We start from the raw sequence: 18187 nt of genomic DNA on the forward strand, positions 1-18187 counted from the left end.
GCTCTTGTATTTTTCGTGTTTGCAGTTAAAATTGTTGGATGTCAAGTTCACCAGTTATGCAAAACACCGTTTTCACAAAGTGACGAAACATGTTTCGCACCTCTGTGCCGTCATCAGTGGGTGTTATGTAATCTGTAATGCGAACACCTTTTACTAAATGATTACAAAATTACAGAAATATTTGGTTCAAACAACAATTTGTTTCTTTTAATTAATATATTTACATTCGGTTTGGATGGTTTTAGAGGGCCACTAGCGTATTATTTCTTACAGGTAGCTTGTCATCTGCAACCAAACCATGTTGATGAGAAATTTTGATGGGAGTTAACCTATCACTTTATGCTTTAAACGTAATTTAGTTTGTCGCAATATTTCGCGCATATATTCGTTTTTACTTATATGTTTTCTCAGCATCCTAATGAGATGTTGTGAAACACACGTAAATATAATACATATTTTCAGAAATTTGGTCGTAAAAAGTATTGTTCATCTATCTGGGATCCCTATCAGATAGGACTCGTGGAAAAAATAGAGAAGATCTATCGAAGAGCGGCGCGTTTCGTCACGGGATCGTTTAGCTGACGACAGAGCGTCCCGGAGATCCTAAACAAACTCCACTGGCAGACGTTGCAAGAGAGGTGTTGTGCAGCACAGAGAGATTTACTATTGAAATTTCGGGACAGCACTTTTCAGGAGGAGTCAGACAACGTATTACTTCCCCCCCCCCCCCTCTCCCCACTCCTCCCTCCCCCCCCCCCCCCCCCCACATATATCTCGCGTATTGACCATGAGGAGAAAATTCGATAAATTAGAGCCAATACAGAGGCTTACCAACAATCATTCTTCCCTTGCACTATATGCGAGTGGAACAGGGTTGGAGGGATTAAATAGTGATACCGAAAGTATCTTCCGTCACACGCCATTAGATTGCTTGCGGAGTATGATGTAGATGTAGATGAGTATGATTGTTATTTCATTAATGTGTGTGTCTGGTGTGTTTCCTTGTTGTTTTAAGCTTTGTTTGATGATGTTGATTGTTTCATTTATTGGAGTACAAGTGCACATTGATGTGACATTAAATGATGGAAGGGTTGCTGAATCTGGTACATGTATGTTCTTGATTCTGACGATTAATTCCCTTGAGTTTTCCAGGAATATATGAACTCAAATGTAGCACTTGCCAGTCAGTATACATAGGACAGACATGCAGAAACTTCAAAACCGGATATTCAGAACATCTCAGAGCTTTAAAAATCAACAGCACCCATAGCACATTTACTGACTACCTAACAGCCCACCATCGCCACCCATCTACAATAGAAACAGACTTAAGAATACTAAGACCCAGCCACAGCCTATACAACAAACTGACCACTGAGGAAAACTTCCACATACAGAAGCTAATAGCAGAAGGAAAATAGTTCATAAGTGAATACACTACACTCTGCAAGGGCACACTATTTAACACATTAAAGGACCTTTGCCGAAAAGACACTACATTTTGCAAAGGCTCACCGTTTTACACACTAAAGGAATACGACGTAAAAGACAACACAAATAGCTTAGAAGTGTACAGAACTCACTCACTCACACACACACACACACACACACACACACACACACACACACACACACACACACAAACATACACACAAAATTCAGATTTGGCGCCAAACTCACTAGTGAACAAATGAACACGGACTGGTCTGAGACCACAAGAACCACGATTACGAGGTGTTTTGGTGAAGTGCAAAGTACTTTTTACGACCAAATTTCTGAAAATATGTGTTATATTTACGTTTGTTTCACAATATCTCATCAGGATGCTGAGAAAAAAGGGCTTGCCACACAAAATGTAAGTAAAAACGAACATATGCGCGAAATATTGCGACGAACTAAATTTTGTTTAAAGGATAAAGTGATCGGTTAACTCCCAAAAAAAATTTCTCACCAACATCGTTTGGTTGCAGATGACAAGCTACCTGTAATAAATAATACGCAAGAGGTCCTGCAAAACCATACAAACCGAATTTAAAGGTATTAACTAACAGAAACAAATAGTTATTTCTGTAATTTTGTAATCATTTAGTAAAAGGTATTCCCATTACAGATTACATAAAACCCACTGATGACGACACAGAGGTGCTGAAACATGTTTGGTAACTTTTAAACTATGTTGTTTTGCTTAACTGGTGGACCTTACATCCAACAATTTTGTAAACGAAATTGAAACTGAAACTAGATAAATATCAGTTTATTTATCATCACCAGCATCATTCTCATTTCTGACAGTCTGAGCTGAGAACAGAGTGCACATATTACAATGTTACGGTTCCATTCTTTCTTTTAAACAAGACCTCTCCACTGATTTATGTTCTCGATTCTGTCCATGAGTATAATAGTCAGGTCAACTAATAGCTTTCGAGTAAACGCCCCTCACCCGACCACCATCACCATCGACAAGTGTAAAACATGCGTTCACGCATCTCAGTGTTTATGAAGAAACATCTCCTGGGCTACGTACCGTACAATGATGTAATGTAGCACATACATTTCAGTGGTATACATGCACAGTGTCCCCAAAGCGTGTTGCGTGTTGAGTGAGTAAAGCAGCAATAAGTTACAACGTCATGTCTGATGCTAAAGTTTTACTGCTTGAACAGCGAAAACATACTAAGCGATGAACTTCTGGCCCTTTAATTATTTTGTTGGGGAGTAGGGGGGGGGGGGGGGTTGCGGGGTTAACGAGAGAAAGTTTCGAAAAGTTTTGAAATAGTGAGTAAACTTTTTGGAGGTTGCTATTTGCCCCCATTCCCAAATATTGAATGAATACGGGCTGGGCAGGTTGGACCGTGATTTACTCTGCATCAATACATACTCACACTTTCTAATTTTAATACTTTGATTATTGCATTAAATATTTAACGAATGATTGAATCTCGTGATGGGTAGATTATTGCAGCATTATAAATTTCAAAATTCGGTCAAGAATTGCATCACGTACATAAGAATAAAAATTCTTGTTGCCTATAGAAACCGTTGGATAAGTTAGCTGCAACTGAAACCTTGTGATCGATTTAACCATTCAGTCATATGGAATGGAAGCGACCTAATTTGAAAGTATGGCGTAACTTTTTTAGATCACTATTTACAATTTGTACAGAAACCAGATGGCAGTTATAAGAGTTGAGGGACTTGAAAGGGAAACAGTGGTTGGGAAGGAAGTGAGACAGGGCTGTAGTCTCTCCCCGATGTTATTCAATCTGTATATTGAGCAAGTAGTGAAGGAAACAAAAGAAAAATTCGTAGTAGGTATTAAAGTCCATGGAGAGAAATAAAAACTTTGAGGTTCGCCGATGACATCGTAATTCTGTCAGAGACAGCAAACGACTTGGAAGAGCAGTTGAACGGAATGGATAGTGTCTTGAAAGGAGGATATAAGATGAACATCAACAAAAGCAAAACGAGGATAATGGAATGTAATCGAACTAAATTGGGTAATGCTGAGGGAATAGATTAGGAAGTGAGACACTTAAAGTAGTAAAGGAGTTTTGCTATTTGGGGAGCAAAATAACTAATGATGGTAGAAGTAGAAAGGATATAAAATGTAGACTGGCAATGGCAAGGAAAGCGTTTCTGAAGAATAGAAATTTGTTAACATCGAGTATAGATTTAAGTGTCAGGAAGTCATTTCTGAAAGTATTTGTATGGAGTGTGGCCATGTATGGAAGTGAATCATGGACGATCAATAGTTTGGACAAGAAGAGAATAGAAGCTTTCGAAATGTGGTGCTACAGAAGAATGCTGAAGATTAGATGGGTAGATCACATAACTAATGAGGAAGTATTGAATCGGATTGGGGAAAAGAGAAGTTTGTGGCACAACTTGACCAGAAGAAGGGATCGGTTGGTAGGACATGTTCTGAGGCATCAAGGAACCACCAATGTAGTATTGGAGGGCAGCGTGGACGGTAAAAATCGTAGAGGGAGACCAAGAGATGACTACACTAAGCAGATTCAGAAGGATGTAGGTTGCAGTAGGTACTGGGAGATGAAGAGGCTTGCACAGGACAGAGTAGCATGGAGAGCTGCATCAAACCAGTCTCAGGACTGAAGACCACAACAACAAAAACATTGTTTTCTTCTCACTGGAAATATCACTTAGTCGTATTCTTAGTCAGTGTCAACATGCTGATGTGCTATGCTGGGATTCGTAAAAAAAAAAAGTAGAAAAAGCACATATATTGTCTCTTGGATAAGAAATACCATATTGTTCTATTTTAAGAATTTGGAAGACGCATTTATTAATTCAGTGTGAAAACTAAAACTCCGCTGCATTCCTTGCAGGTATTAATAATTTCTCATTTTATGAGATAGAAGTGAGTTCAGTTGTTTTTTACCACCATCGTTGTCCACCTTCTGTGCTCTCTAGTCTCCTTTCCTTACAACGTTTTCCCGTTGGGCATTTAGATTACTTATTGATAAGTTTGCTGCTTGAAATGCTTGCAAAAAATTCCTCCTTTCTCAGGTCATTCTTTTCTACACACACACACACACACACACACACACAGAGAGAGAGAGAGAGAGAGAGAGAGAGAGAGAGAGAGAGTTGCGCGCGCGCGCACATGAGCAGATAACACAATTGATATTTCATGACTGACTGGGAATGGCATTATCTGGGTTTTGTCCGAGCTTCCTACAGCATCATTTGTCTGAAACACTGCAAGCTGATGCAAGTTTTCTCTTATGAGATCGAAGAGGGATATTCCCGTTTACCTTGTCAAATTTGGGCAACTCATTCGTATATCAGTTCAACTAATGTTTATTACTTCATTTACTCTAGACAGGCGACAGTGATGCCAGAGAATAATTCGATAGAAGAAATATACGGAGTGTGTCAAGACTTGTAATGTTTATCGCTTTTATTACTAATGCACTACAGCAACAAGAATCGATATCGTTGACACGTAATTTTCCTCGCGGACCAGTAAATGTGAATATATGGTTGCGCTAGAAGAGCTATACGTTATTGAAGCAGCTTGTCTATGAAAATAACAGACGAAACGGTTACTGAAAGAGCCACTTCGCGCACTTGCTTCATGGAACACGACAAAGAAATCCAACAAAATGAGGAACTGAGATTCTGTTTGAGAGAAGGCTGGCGACCATGCGATACGTACAACAGAGTACTCGCAATGTCTCCCTGTGCGTATAGATAACATAACTGGAAGTCACATAATAGAGGTCATCCTACACACTTTAGTTCATAAACTTGTACTCTACTGCTTTTGGTGATCATAAGGTCACAAAGCGAATTTAAGTGGCATATTTCGATTCTTAAATGTGATAAGACAAATATTCTGGAAACGTTCTAAATCCCATTGCAGAAAAACATGCAATAAGAATCACAACTGGTGTATTGTCTCAAACGTTCTGCAGACAACTGCTTAAGCAAATCATAATATTATCAAAAGCATCACAACATATTTACTTCCTTTAATTGCCTGGGTTAAGAACTGTTCGACACTTGAAAATACGCAAAAAAGCGCATGTCGCCTCATACCAAGACCGTTACACAACAAGAACGGCGCATTGTCAGACAGTTCTGCTGCGGCATGGGTGACAAATGCATCGCAGTATGCAACTGAAAATGCGCGGCCACTTCAGACATAGTCCAAAGGTTAAGTATGCGGAACAGTGCGATTCTTGTGGTTAAAACGTTCACATCGTACACAGATTCACCATGAAATTCTGACAATATGTGGACCAAACGCAATATTGCAGCGAGCCGTAGTGAACGGTGTCAGCAGTTTTAACGAAGGCCTCTCAGACATGAGTGATACTGATCGAGATGTCCAGATCTTGTACCATGCAATGTCCATCTTTTCGGCAAGCTGAAAGAACATCTCGGCGGAAAGAAGTTTTCCAATGATGATGTGGTTCGAATAGCTGTCCTGGAATGGTACCGTAACCAAGGAGCGGATTACTATCGCCGAGGAACCGGAGGACTGGTAGAATCTGCAGAGCGTTGTTTACAGAGACTTGGTGAGACGTTGAAAAATAATGTCACGTACCTGTGACGCTTTGAAGTATAGTCCAGCATTCAATGAAAGTTACTTGGCCTGCTATAATAATGTGTAATTTAATTTTTGGATTCCCCTTGTAACAGCATCGTTCATGAATGTAACATCAAAAACAAAAATTAGAGCTGCACTGTTCACAACATAACTTGACCCTTGCACAGTAGAGAGTAAGCTTGACATACTATACTACCTTCACAATGAATTAAATCTGCTTATAGTCAAAACTAAAACACGAAAACAAACTGTAATCATTTTCGCTTGACAACTCCTTTCATTCCACAGAAGAATTTTTGTTGTTGTGGACTTCAGTCCAGAGACTGGTTTGATGCAGCTCTCCATGCTACTCTATCCTGCGCAAACTTCTTCATCTCCAAGTACCTACTGCAACCTACATGCTTCTGAATCTGCTTAGTGCATTCATCTCTTGGTCTTCCTCTACGATTTTTACCCTCCACGCTACCCTCCAATACTAAATTGGTGATTCCTTGATGCCTCAGACTATGCCGTACCAACCGATCCCTTCTTCGAGTGAAGTAGTGCCACAAATTTCTTTTCTCCCCAATTCTATTCAATACCTCCTCATTAGTTTTGTGATCTACCCATCTAATCATCAAAATTCTTCTGTAGCACCAAATTTCGAAATCTTCTATTCTCTTCTTGCCTAAACTATTTATCATCCAAGTTTCACTTCCATACATGGCTAAACTCCATACAAATACTTTCAGAAACGACTTCTGACACTTAAATCTACACTCGATATTAACAAATTTCTCTTCTTCAGAAACGCTTTTGTTGCCATCGCCAGTCTACATTTTATATCCTCTCTACTTCGACCATCATCAGTTATTTTGCTCCCCAAATATCAGAACTCCTTTACTACTGTGTCTGATTTCCTAATCTAATACCCTCAGCATCACCCGATTTAATTCCACTACATTCCATTATCCTCGTTTTGCTTTTAAATAGCTAATATGCGTGAGTGAATTTGTGAGTGCGTGTTTCTGTTAATCTGCTTATACACAAATTAAGAAATGTGTAAATATAATTTTAAACCAATGTAAATGGCTAGCATTAGTCATATTTTCACTTGACAAAATGTACTCTTTTTGTACAAGGCATCACACGTCTAACATATCATATCGATACTTGGACTCGATCCCTGATACATACAGATAACAACTAAATACCAGACGAGTGGAGCGTCATGCTGCTTATACGTAAAACGCAAGGAACGAACAGCCGTCTGTTTCCGATTTAGGTGTCCATGTTGCCCCATGAAAGCGTTCGCTCATCGTCTGATGATACGTCAACCAAGAACAAATAACATTTTTCATACAGTGAAGGAAACGACCGACTGTTTCAGCTGCCGAGAATTCTTCCGGGTTGTATGGGAAAGGCCAAATAACATTTTTACTCGAAATCAATGATGATTACTATTATTCTTTTAGTGTCGATAGTACCGTATTGCAAAATTAGACACTGTAATTGTGCCTAAGAACAAATATACATACAAATATATCAAATATACCATGACGCCCAAAATTCTGTATCCTCAAAATCTTGTTGATGGGCTTTGAGCAGATAGTCCATAAGTCAGAATTTTCGCAGTTCCACTGGAAAAAGGTGACTGCTGAGTTGGTAATTACACTCAGAGATTGCCACGTCAGTTGCCTATACCTCCCGCTCCAAGCTATCCTTGCACTGCGCAACTCCGGCCGCCAGTCTGTTTAATGTCTTCATATCCTGCAGGTGAGTCGTAATAAGCAGTACGAGCTCGCTCTTTGCAATCCTAAGATTAGCCTCACCAGAGACGTATTTACCGGGATCTGCAGTATGATGGAATAGGCTCCGCCGTCCGCGGGAAGGTCTGATAATTTCCGAAGGAAGGAAGATTAGAGTTTAACACCCCGCCGACAGCGTGGTCATTAGAGACAAGAGCACAAGCTCGGATTACGAAAGGCTGAGGAAGGAAATCAGCCGTACCCTTTCAAAGAAACCTTCCTGGCATTCGCCTGGAGTGACTTAGGCAAATCACGGAAAATCTAAATCTGCCGTGCACCACTGAATCACGCGGTGGGCAGTGGTGGCAATGTTTTGGCTCATCAGTGTGTCTTCAGGGCAATGACACAACATTTAAAAGAAGAATATGTTATTGGCAACTACTAAAATAGCCTCAGTTTGGCAGCGCAGAGTAGTGCGATACAACCACTCTTGTCCTTAAAGCACGGATGTAAATATCATAGACTAAGGATTTAGGATGCTTGAGTACCGAACTCGTGTTATAGTATTGTACAACGGCCACTAAAAATGATAAAGCGAAAAATTTTGTTTCGAAGCGCTGGAAGAAATTGTCCTGTAGCGTCTCAGAGGGCAGCATTTTGAGCTTGAATGCCATACCATTATTTGTCAACTTAGAGTGACTACAAATTGTAACTGCAACTGCATCGGCGTGATTCACCTATTCTCCCATAACAAACATTAGTTCTTTCCTTTTATAGGGTCTATAGTCGTTATTTTACTAGTGCCTGCCATTAGCCCAAATTATTAACTAGTTCTTTCTGCAGTCCTAATGTTGAGCGCCAGTTACGCCGTGGTCTTTCTATCCTATCAGCCACTATTCAATAACTGCTGGGTGCTTGATTGCTGAAAGTAAGTTAAAAATATTGAAATTTTATAAGGCTGGGAGCAGCAGCAAAAGTGGCCGAATAGGGAACAACGTACATTAGAACACATTAATACAGTAGTAATTAGTATTACGAATAGAACAAGAACACAGTTGCCCGACACGTATCAGAGCGCTTGGCGTGTATGGAAGATTTTTATACCGTATTTACGAAACCCCCGAATAAAGCGAACATTACGGATGTTCGTCAGGGAGCTGAGTGAAGTTGTCTGCCAGGTTTGCATCTATATGCCCTGGCGAGCACTGTCAATTAGCAAAGATGAATGCGGACATCTCAGAAGACTAAGAATATCTGTATCAGCCATAAACTTCTTGTGTGTTGTAACTCTTTCCAATTTTTTACTCTTCTGCCTTGCTCAACTTGTGTAACTCCAGTTCTCCTCCATTTGGTACATTGGTCGGACCTAAAAAGTTATTCTGGCAAAGAGGGAGCAGTTACTCGCTGTCAAAGCTAGTTATTTCACTCCAGCTTATCGGCTATTCTTTTCTGTTTCTACTATTTCTTGGATTTCACGCGGACGTGTAAGAGAATTATCATAGGAGGTATCCATAGATTCCCAACCTCGTACAATCACGCTGGACAAAAAACTTGTCACCCAGAGGACACTACGGGCTAAGACAATGTAAAACTGCATGTAGCCTTGATAATGGGCTCCGTTAGGCGAGAAAAAGAGTGCACAAGGCGTTCAGATATGCCATATCCAGTTGTAGCCAGACGTTGATGTTTAATACTATAGAACTACAAACTGCATGGGTGTTATCTGCTACATTTCATCCGCTGCTCCACAATGTCACAGATATTTTTTTGTAGTATTAAGACATGGTGATTTAGCGAGACAATAGTAATGCAATAAGATGCCTGAGTGTTCATCTAACGAAGAACGTAATCCTATCTTGAAGGACGAGAATTTCCACATCATACACCTCATGAAGATGTATAAGAGAGGGCACCACCAACTCACCGAAAAAGTTGAAGTAAACTCTCTTGTAGATGTTAATTGTGGCTTGAATGAGTCAAGTCAAGGCAAAAAAAAAATACTCCCGAAAACATGGCCTCTGGCCTGAACTACGCTCCCGACACATGTGGGTTAAAAGCCTTGTTACGTCGTCGATGCATTCGATGACTTGCACCATTTGAGGAGTGTTTGGCCTGATGGCATAGTGGTAAAATTCGTCCCTGGAAACTGGAAACTTGAATCTAGAACGGACAACACAATTGTCTGTCTGCCCATAACACACCTCCACTTCTTGATGATGAGAAGATTCGGCCGGAATTCCACGTTAAAGTGTAAGTCCCCTTACCCTGCTACGAGTATCGGAGTAGATTAGTGAGAGGCAAGAAGCCGAAGTGGCGTCCAGCTGAAAACTTGCACCATGATGTTGAACCACACGGAATTACTATTATTATTTGAAAAGTGACGATATCGAAACTCGTTGGACCACACTACACGCCTGCAGTCACTTGATAATGTGTGACACTCGACTCCAGTCTCTGATAATCTGGATATTTTTACCATCATTGTTCTTTTCCCTTGTTACATGGCTGCCAGTGGTACACCATTTGTTGTAGACTCGTTGTGCTTTGATACACGAGCAAACCGGGCTACTGTATTCACGGTGTAGTCAAGGGCATGGTTACACACGAAGCTTCTTTCTACTGCTTTGCCACATCTCTACGCCCACCCATTTTACTCCGCTGATCTCATATAACCGACTGGCATGCACACAACACGTCACTCCGCAGATCTAAGTCAGCGGCAGAGGGTACATGACCGCCTAGTACCAGTCCTGTATCATCTACAACGTTCCTATGCGACCAGTCTGTTCTTTTAAGGAAGTGACTAATATTTACGTGGTACGTTTATCTACGTGTGCAGTGTATAGCATTTGTTCAGGCAACACGTCCCTGCTGGAAATATTTAGCACTTCACAACGACTGTGACTCGACACTAGAGTTGTAAATGCACCGTACGCTTACGTAGATTATCATAAGTAAGCGTCGATTACACTAGTTTTCCTAGTAGCTTTGGTCGATTAAGGTCGTACCCACATCACCTGAACGTTATATGTGTTATATGCCTATCCGCCGTACCTCGTAACTATTGCTTTCTTTACACTATGTGTTCAGTGTCTTACTACATTCCCTAGAAACCGGAAGCAGTGAACCGTCTAGAAACTGAGGAATGATATATTAAGTGTCAGGTAACCTATGAAACATTTTCGTTCTATGTAGAGACATAGAACAATACGAGACTGGAATAGAAGGGAGAACCGATAGAGGTACTCAGGGTACCCTCCGCCACACACCGTCAGGTGGCTTGCGGAATATGGATGTAGATGTAGACGTAGATGTAGATCCTCCCGTCTGTTACTTGCAACAGTATTTACATCAAAACTGAAACTGTCAGTGCTTAACTCAGGTTTTATTCGAAAATTGTTTATTTGTAACATGAAACAGAGGGCAGCTGTAGTAAAAATAAAGAAAGCAATACAGATTTATCGTGCAGCGTTGAAAAACGCATTTCATCAACAAAAAGGTAACATTAAAAAACCGCAAATATAAATACATCACATATCGCTTCAATACTTCGTCGAACTCATGTAAAACATGTTTCTGTTACGCCTTTGGTTACTATGAAGAACATTCTACTGAGAACAAAGTATCAACAATAATTATATATACATATATTAATGTTTGCGCGTGTAAACTTCACTCTTGCATCAAAAGTAATTGCTTTGGCTACGTAAAAGAGTAGAAGTTATGTGAAGAACTAAGTTTCGTTGGTTATAAAATGCAATTTGGGTTCTGTAAGGATACAAAATGGACTTACACTGAATGATGTGCGGTTCTGATTCCGTGACCAAAAAAGGAGCAGATAGAGTGTTATCGTCGGCTCCCAGTTTCTCTCTTCCTACCAATACTACCAACACTATCATTTACTATGTCATTTATATTTTTTTTTTAGTCATCAGTCTTCTGACTGAACTGCAGCGGCCCAGTACGAATTCCTCTACTATGAAAACCTCTTCATCTCAGAGTAGCACTTGCAATCTACGTCCTCAGTTATTTGCTAAATATATTCCAATCTCTGTCTTCCTCTACAGTTTTTTCCCTCTACAACTCCCTCTAGAACCATGGAAGTCATTCCCTCATGTCTTAACAGACGTCCTATCATCCTGTCCCTTCTCCCTATTAATGTTTCCCACATATTCCTTTCCTGTCCGACTCTGCGCAGCACCTCCTCATTTCTTACCTTATCAGTCCACCTAATTTTCAACATTCGTCTATAGCGCCACATCTCAAATACTTCGATTCTCTTCTGTTCCGGTTTTCCCATAGTCCGTGTTCCACATCCATACAATGCTGTGCTCCAAACGTACACTCACAGAAATGTCTTCCTCAAATTAAGGCCGATATTTGATATTAGTGGACCTCTCTTGGCCAGGAATGCCCTTTTTGCCAGTGCTAGTCTGCTTTTGATGTACTTCTTTCCCCGTCCGTCATTGGTTATTTTTCTGCGTAGGTAGCAGAATTCCAGAACGTCGCCTACTTCGCGACCATCAATCCTGCTGTTAAGTTTCTCACATTTCTCAATTCTGCTACTTCTCATTGCTTTCGTGTTTCTTCGATTTACTCTCAATCCATACACTGTACTTATTAGACTGTTCATTTCATTTAGCAGACCATGTAATTCTTCTTCACATTCATTCAGGGTAGCAATGCCATTAGCGAAGCATATCACTGATATTAGTTCACCTTGAATTTTAGTTACACTTCTGAATCTTTCTTTTATTCCCATCATTGTTTCTTCTATGTACAGATTGAACAGATGGACGAAAGACTGAACCCTGTCATACACCCTTTTTAATCCGAGCACTTCTTCCTTGGTCGTCCATTCTTATTATTCCCTCTTGTCTCTTGTACATATTGTGTATTACCCGCCTCTCCCTATAGCTTACCCCTATTTATCTCAGAATTTCGAACATCTTGCATCGTTTCACATTGTCGAACGCTCGTTTCAGATCGACAAATCCTATGAATGTGTCTGATCTTGCTTTAGTCTTGCTTCCATTATCAACCACAACTTCAGAGTTTCCAGAATGAGATTTTCACCCTGCAGCGGAGTGTGCGCTGATATGAAACTTCCTGGCAGATTAACACTGGGTGCCGAACGGATCGTGAGTCGTGCTTGGGTAAATGAGTTGGTAGAGCACTTGCCTGCAAAAGGCCAAGGTCCTGAGTTCGAGTCTCGGTCCGGCACACAGTTTTAATCTGCCAGGAAGTTTCAACTTCAGAGTTGCCTCTCTGATGCCTTTACCTTCCCTAAGCCAAACTGATCATTACCTAACACATCCTCAATTTTCCTTTCCATTCTTCTGTATGATATTCATGCTTGCAACTTGGATGCATGTGTTGTTAAACTGATGATGGGATAATTCTCGCACTTGTCGGCTCCTGCAGTTTTCGGAATTTTGTGGACGATGTTTTTGCGAAAGTCAGATTGTCTATCGCCACACTTATACGTTCTACACAACATGATTAGTTGTTTTGTGGCTACTTCCCCCAATGATCTTAGAAATTCTGATGGAATGTTATCTACCACTTCTGACTTATTTGATTTTAAGTCCTCAAAAGCTCTCTTAAATTCTGATTCTAATACTGGATCCCCCATCTCTTCTAAATCGTCTGCTGTTTATTCTTTTATCACATCAGACAAATCGTCTCCCTGATAGAAGCCTTCACTTACTCTTTCCACCTATCCGCCCTCTACTCTGCATTTCAAGGCGGAATTTCCATTGCATTCTTAATATCATGACCTTTGCTTTTAATTTCAACGGCGGTTGTTTTAACTTTCCTATATGCTTAGTCAGTCCTTCCAACAATCATTTCTTTTTCGACTTCTTCACACTTTTCATGCAACCACTTTGTCTTAGCTTCCCCGCAGTTCCTGTTTTTTTTTTTTTCATTCCTCAGCAACATTTATGTAATGCACCAAAACTACCGAACTGTGGTTTTTTGCAGAGTGTAACTGTAGCTGACATTAAAATATGCTGTAAGAGCACGAGGATGCACACGTTTTACGACCGTACTTGGTGTATAGGACCACGGAATTTGGCAGGAATCAAGGAAGAAACGTTGGTGAACGATGATTTTATGGCTGCCAGACGAAATATGCAATCAAGAAGTATGCAATCAAGAAGTGTTGTTTTATATATATATATATATATATATATATATATATATATATATATATATATATATATATATATATATTTTCTTGCTGCTGCTCGCTATAAGATCCACGCCTAATGGAGAGCTCGATATGGAGTCAGCTGCAGATAGTGACCCACACTGACGCCGTGCGTTTTCTGCACTAGGAAACTAATCTTGGTTCGCCACCAGAAATAACTATGGATCTGCTCGTTTTCTCTGCGGTGTAGTGTAGGTGGTAAATCAGAGGCACCGTCGGTTCTATGACGAGGTTCGGTGAAGAATTTTCGATCACTGCGGTGAGAAGGAGAACTGTACAGTTGCCACTGAGTGAGACTGTTTAGTATTGAGGTCACTGGACTGGCGTTTATGAACATGGCGACTCAAACCCCCGTCCGATCACAAGTCATTGACGTCTTGAGTGGTTGTGCTTAATCATGTAAGACGAAAGTCAGGATATTTCCATTGAAAATGATGTTGCCGATTCTTTCCCCGTCTCTGTCCAATCCGAGTTAATCAAATGACTCGTCGTTAATGGGGCGTTCAAATGGCTCTGAGCACTACGGGACTTAACTGCTGAGGTCATCAGTTCCCTATAACTCAGAACTACTTAAACCTAACTAACCTAAGGACATCACACACATCCATGACCGAGGCAGGATTCGAACCTGCGACCGTAGCGGTCGCGCGGTGTCGGACTGCAGCGCCTAGAGCCGCTCGGCCACTTCGGCCGGCGCTCGCTCACAGCCAACGACGTAGGCCTATGTTGTGCCATGATGATTCGTTGTGCTTTAAACCAGAAATCTAAAAGGGTTAGACCACCAGAGCCATCTGATTTCCGTTAAACAGCCATCAGCTGTGCTCGATTTGAGGTCAGGTAAATTATACAGGGTGTTTCAAAAATGACAGGTATATTTGAAACGGCAATAAAAACTAAACGAGCAGCGATAGAAAACACCGTTTGTTGCAATATGCTTGGGACAACAGTACTTTTTCAGGCGGACAAACTTTCGAAATTACAATAGTTACAATTTTCAACAACAGATGGCGCTGCAAGTGATGTGAAAGATATAGAAGACAACGCAGTCTGTGGGTGCGCCATTCTGTACGTCGTCTTTCTGCTGTAAGCGTGTGCTGTTCACAACGTGCAAGTGTGCTGTGGACAACATGGTTTATTCCTTAGAACAGAGGATTTTTTTGGTGTTGGAATTCCACCGCCTAGAACACAGTGTTGTTGCAACAAGACGAAGTTTTCAATGGAGGTTTAATGTAACCAAAGGACCGAAAACCGATACAATAAAGGATATGTTTGAAAAATTTCAACGGACTGGGAACGTGACGGATGAACGTGCTGGAAAGGTAGGGCGACCGCGTACGGCAACCACAGAGGGCAACGCGCAGCTAGTGCAGCAGGTGATCCAACAGCGGCCTCGGGTTTCCATTCGCCGTGTTGCAGCTGCGGTCCATATGACGCCAACGTCCACGTATCGTCTCATGCGCCAGAGTTTACACCTCTATCCATACAAAATTCAAACGCGGCAACCCCTCAGCGCCGCTACCATTGCTGCACGAGAGACATTCACTAACGATATAGTGCACAGGATTGATGACGGCGATATGCATGTGGGCAGCATTTGGTTTACTGACGAAGCTTATTTTTACCTGGACGGCTTCGTCAATAAACAGAACTGGCGCATATGGGGAATCGAAAAGCCCCATGTTGCAGTCCCATCGTCCCTGCATCCTCAAAAAGTACTGGTCTGGGCCGCCATTTCTTCCAAAGGAATCATTGGCCCATTTTTCAGATCCGAAACGATTACTGCATCACGCTATCTGGACATTCTTCGTGAATTTGTGGCGGTACAAATTGCCTTAGACGACACTGCGAACACCACGTGGTTTATGCAAAATGGTGCCCGGTCACATCGCACGGCCGACGTCTTTAATTTTCTGAATGTATATTTCGATGATCGTGTGATTGCTTTGGGCTATCCGAAACATACAGGAGGCGGCGTGGATTGCCCTCCCTATTCGCCAGACATGAACCCCTGTGACTTCTTTCTGTGGGACACTTGAAAGACCAGGTGTACCGCCAGAATCCAGAAACAATTGAACAGCTGAAGCAGTACATCTCATCTGCATGTGAAGCCATTCCGCCAGACACGTTGTCAAAGATTTCGGGTAATTTCATTCAGAGACTACGCCATATTATTGCTACGCATGGGGGATATGTGGAAAATATAGTACTATAGAGTTTCCCAGACCGCAGCGCCATCTGTTGTTGACATTTGTAACTACTGTAATTTAGAAAGTTTGTCTGCCTGAAAATGTACTTTTGTCCCAAGCATATTGCAACAAACGGTGTATTTCTATCGCTGCTCGTTTAGTTTGTATTGCCGTTTCAAATATACCGGCCATTTTTGAAACACCCTGTAGGTACTGACATAGGTAAGTTGTGATGTCATATTGTAACCGTAGAGTGTTATCGTAAAAAGTACTTTCACGAACATATGTGATCATTTTACAATGAAATAAAAGTAACGGCCGAGGGCAGCTGACGAAACCCAGCCCAAGACCATAACATCACCTCACTGTCTGGTCGACTGAGCTTTTATTTGCTGCCATACCGAGGTACTTCCGAGGTATTTGTATCACTTAATGACTTCCATAACCGTGTCTCTATACGTCACATGACATCTCAATCAGCTACAGCCAGTCTTCAATGTAACTGTCTCAGTAAACATATTATGATGAAAAGGAACTTTAAATTAGTTTATGGCTAACACTGGGTTGTTATGTCCCAGCTTCATGAAAAGATCCTTTCGTAGATCTAAATTCCACTCAGAATAAATATTAACAATCGTAACTGTAGAACAGACAACATTCAATTAGAATTAGTGGTAGCCTTGGGAGAGCCAGTCCTGACAAAACTCTACCATCTGGTGAGCAAGATGTATGAGACAGGCGAAATTCCCTCTCAAGAAGAATATATTAATTCCAATCCCAAAGAAAGCAAGTGTTGGCATGTGTCAAAGTTACCGAACTATCAGTTTAATAAGTAACGGCTGCAAAGTACTAACACGAATTCTTTACAGACGAACGGAAAAACTGGTAGAAGTCGACCTCGGGGAAGATCAGTTCTGATTTCGTATAAATGTTGAAACACGTGAGGCAATACTGACTGTACGACTTATCTTAGAAGATAGATTTAGGAAAGGCAAACCTACGTTTCTAGCATTTGTAGAATAGAAAAAGCTTTAGGCAATGTTGACTGGAATACTCTCTCTCAAATTCTGAAGGTGGCAGGGGTCAAATACAGGGAGCAAAAGGTTATTTACAATTTGTACAGAAACCAGATGCCAGTGATAAGAGTCGAGGGGCACGAAAGGGAAGCAGTGGTTGGGAAGGGAGACAGGGTTATTGAAGAAAACAAAAGAAAAATTTTGAGTAGGAATTAAAATCCATGGAGAAGAAATAAACACTTTGAGGTTTTGCCGACGGCATTGTATGTCTGTCAGAGACAGCAACGAACCTGGAAGAGCAGTTGAACGTAATGGGCAGTGTCTTGAAAGGAGTGTATAAGCTGAACACCAACAAAATCAAAACGAAGATAACGGAATGTAATCGACTTAGATCAGGTGATGATGAGGGAATTAGATTAGGAAATGAGACGTTTAAAGTAGTAGTATGAGTTTTGCTATTTGGAGAGCAAAATAACTGATTGTATTGTATTTTATTGTATTTTATTGTATTTTATGTTAACCGGGGGCCAAGAAACGACGAAGAGGCTGCGCCCCGCCGCAGACGCAGTGTTCCACAAGCCCACGACGACTACCGCAATTTACTTCGCCCCTCCGCCGTGCCGCACCGAATCACTCTTTCAGTGTTATTGTGCGGTTCGGTCCCCGGTGGATCCCCGCAGGGAACGTCTCACACCAGACGAGTGTAACCCCTATGTTTGCGTGGTAGAGCAATGGTGATATGCGCGTACGTGGAGAACTTGTTTGCGCAGCAATCGCCGACATAGCTTAGCTGAGGCGGAATAAGGCAAATCAGCCCGCATTCACCGAGGCAGATGGAAAACCGCGCAAAAAAACCATCGACAGACTGGCCGGCTCGACACAACTCCGCCGGGCGGATTCGTGCCAGGGATCAGGCACTCCCCAATCCGAAAAGCCGTGCGGTATAACGCACGGTCGGGCTAACTGAT

This window comes from Schistocerca gregaria, chromosome 1 (genome assembly GCF_023897955.1).
Source record: "Schistocerca gregaria isolate iqSchGreg1 chromosome 1, iqSchGreg1.2, whole genome shotgun sequence".
NCBI lineage: Eukaryota > Metazoa > Arthropoda > Insecta > Orthoptera > Acrididae > Schistocerca > Schistocerca gregaria.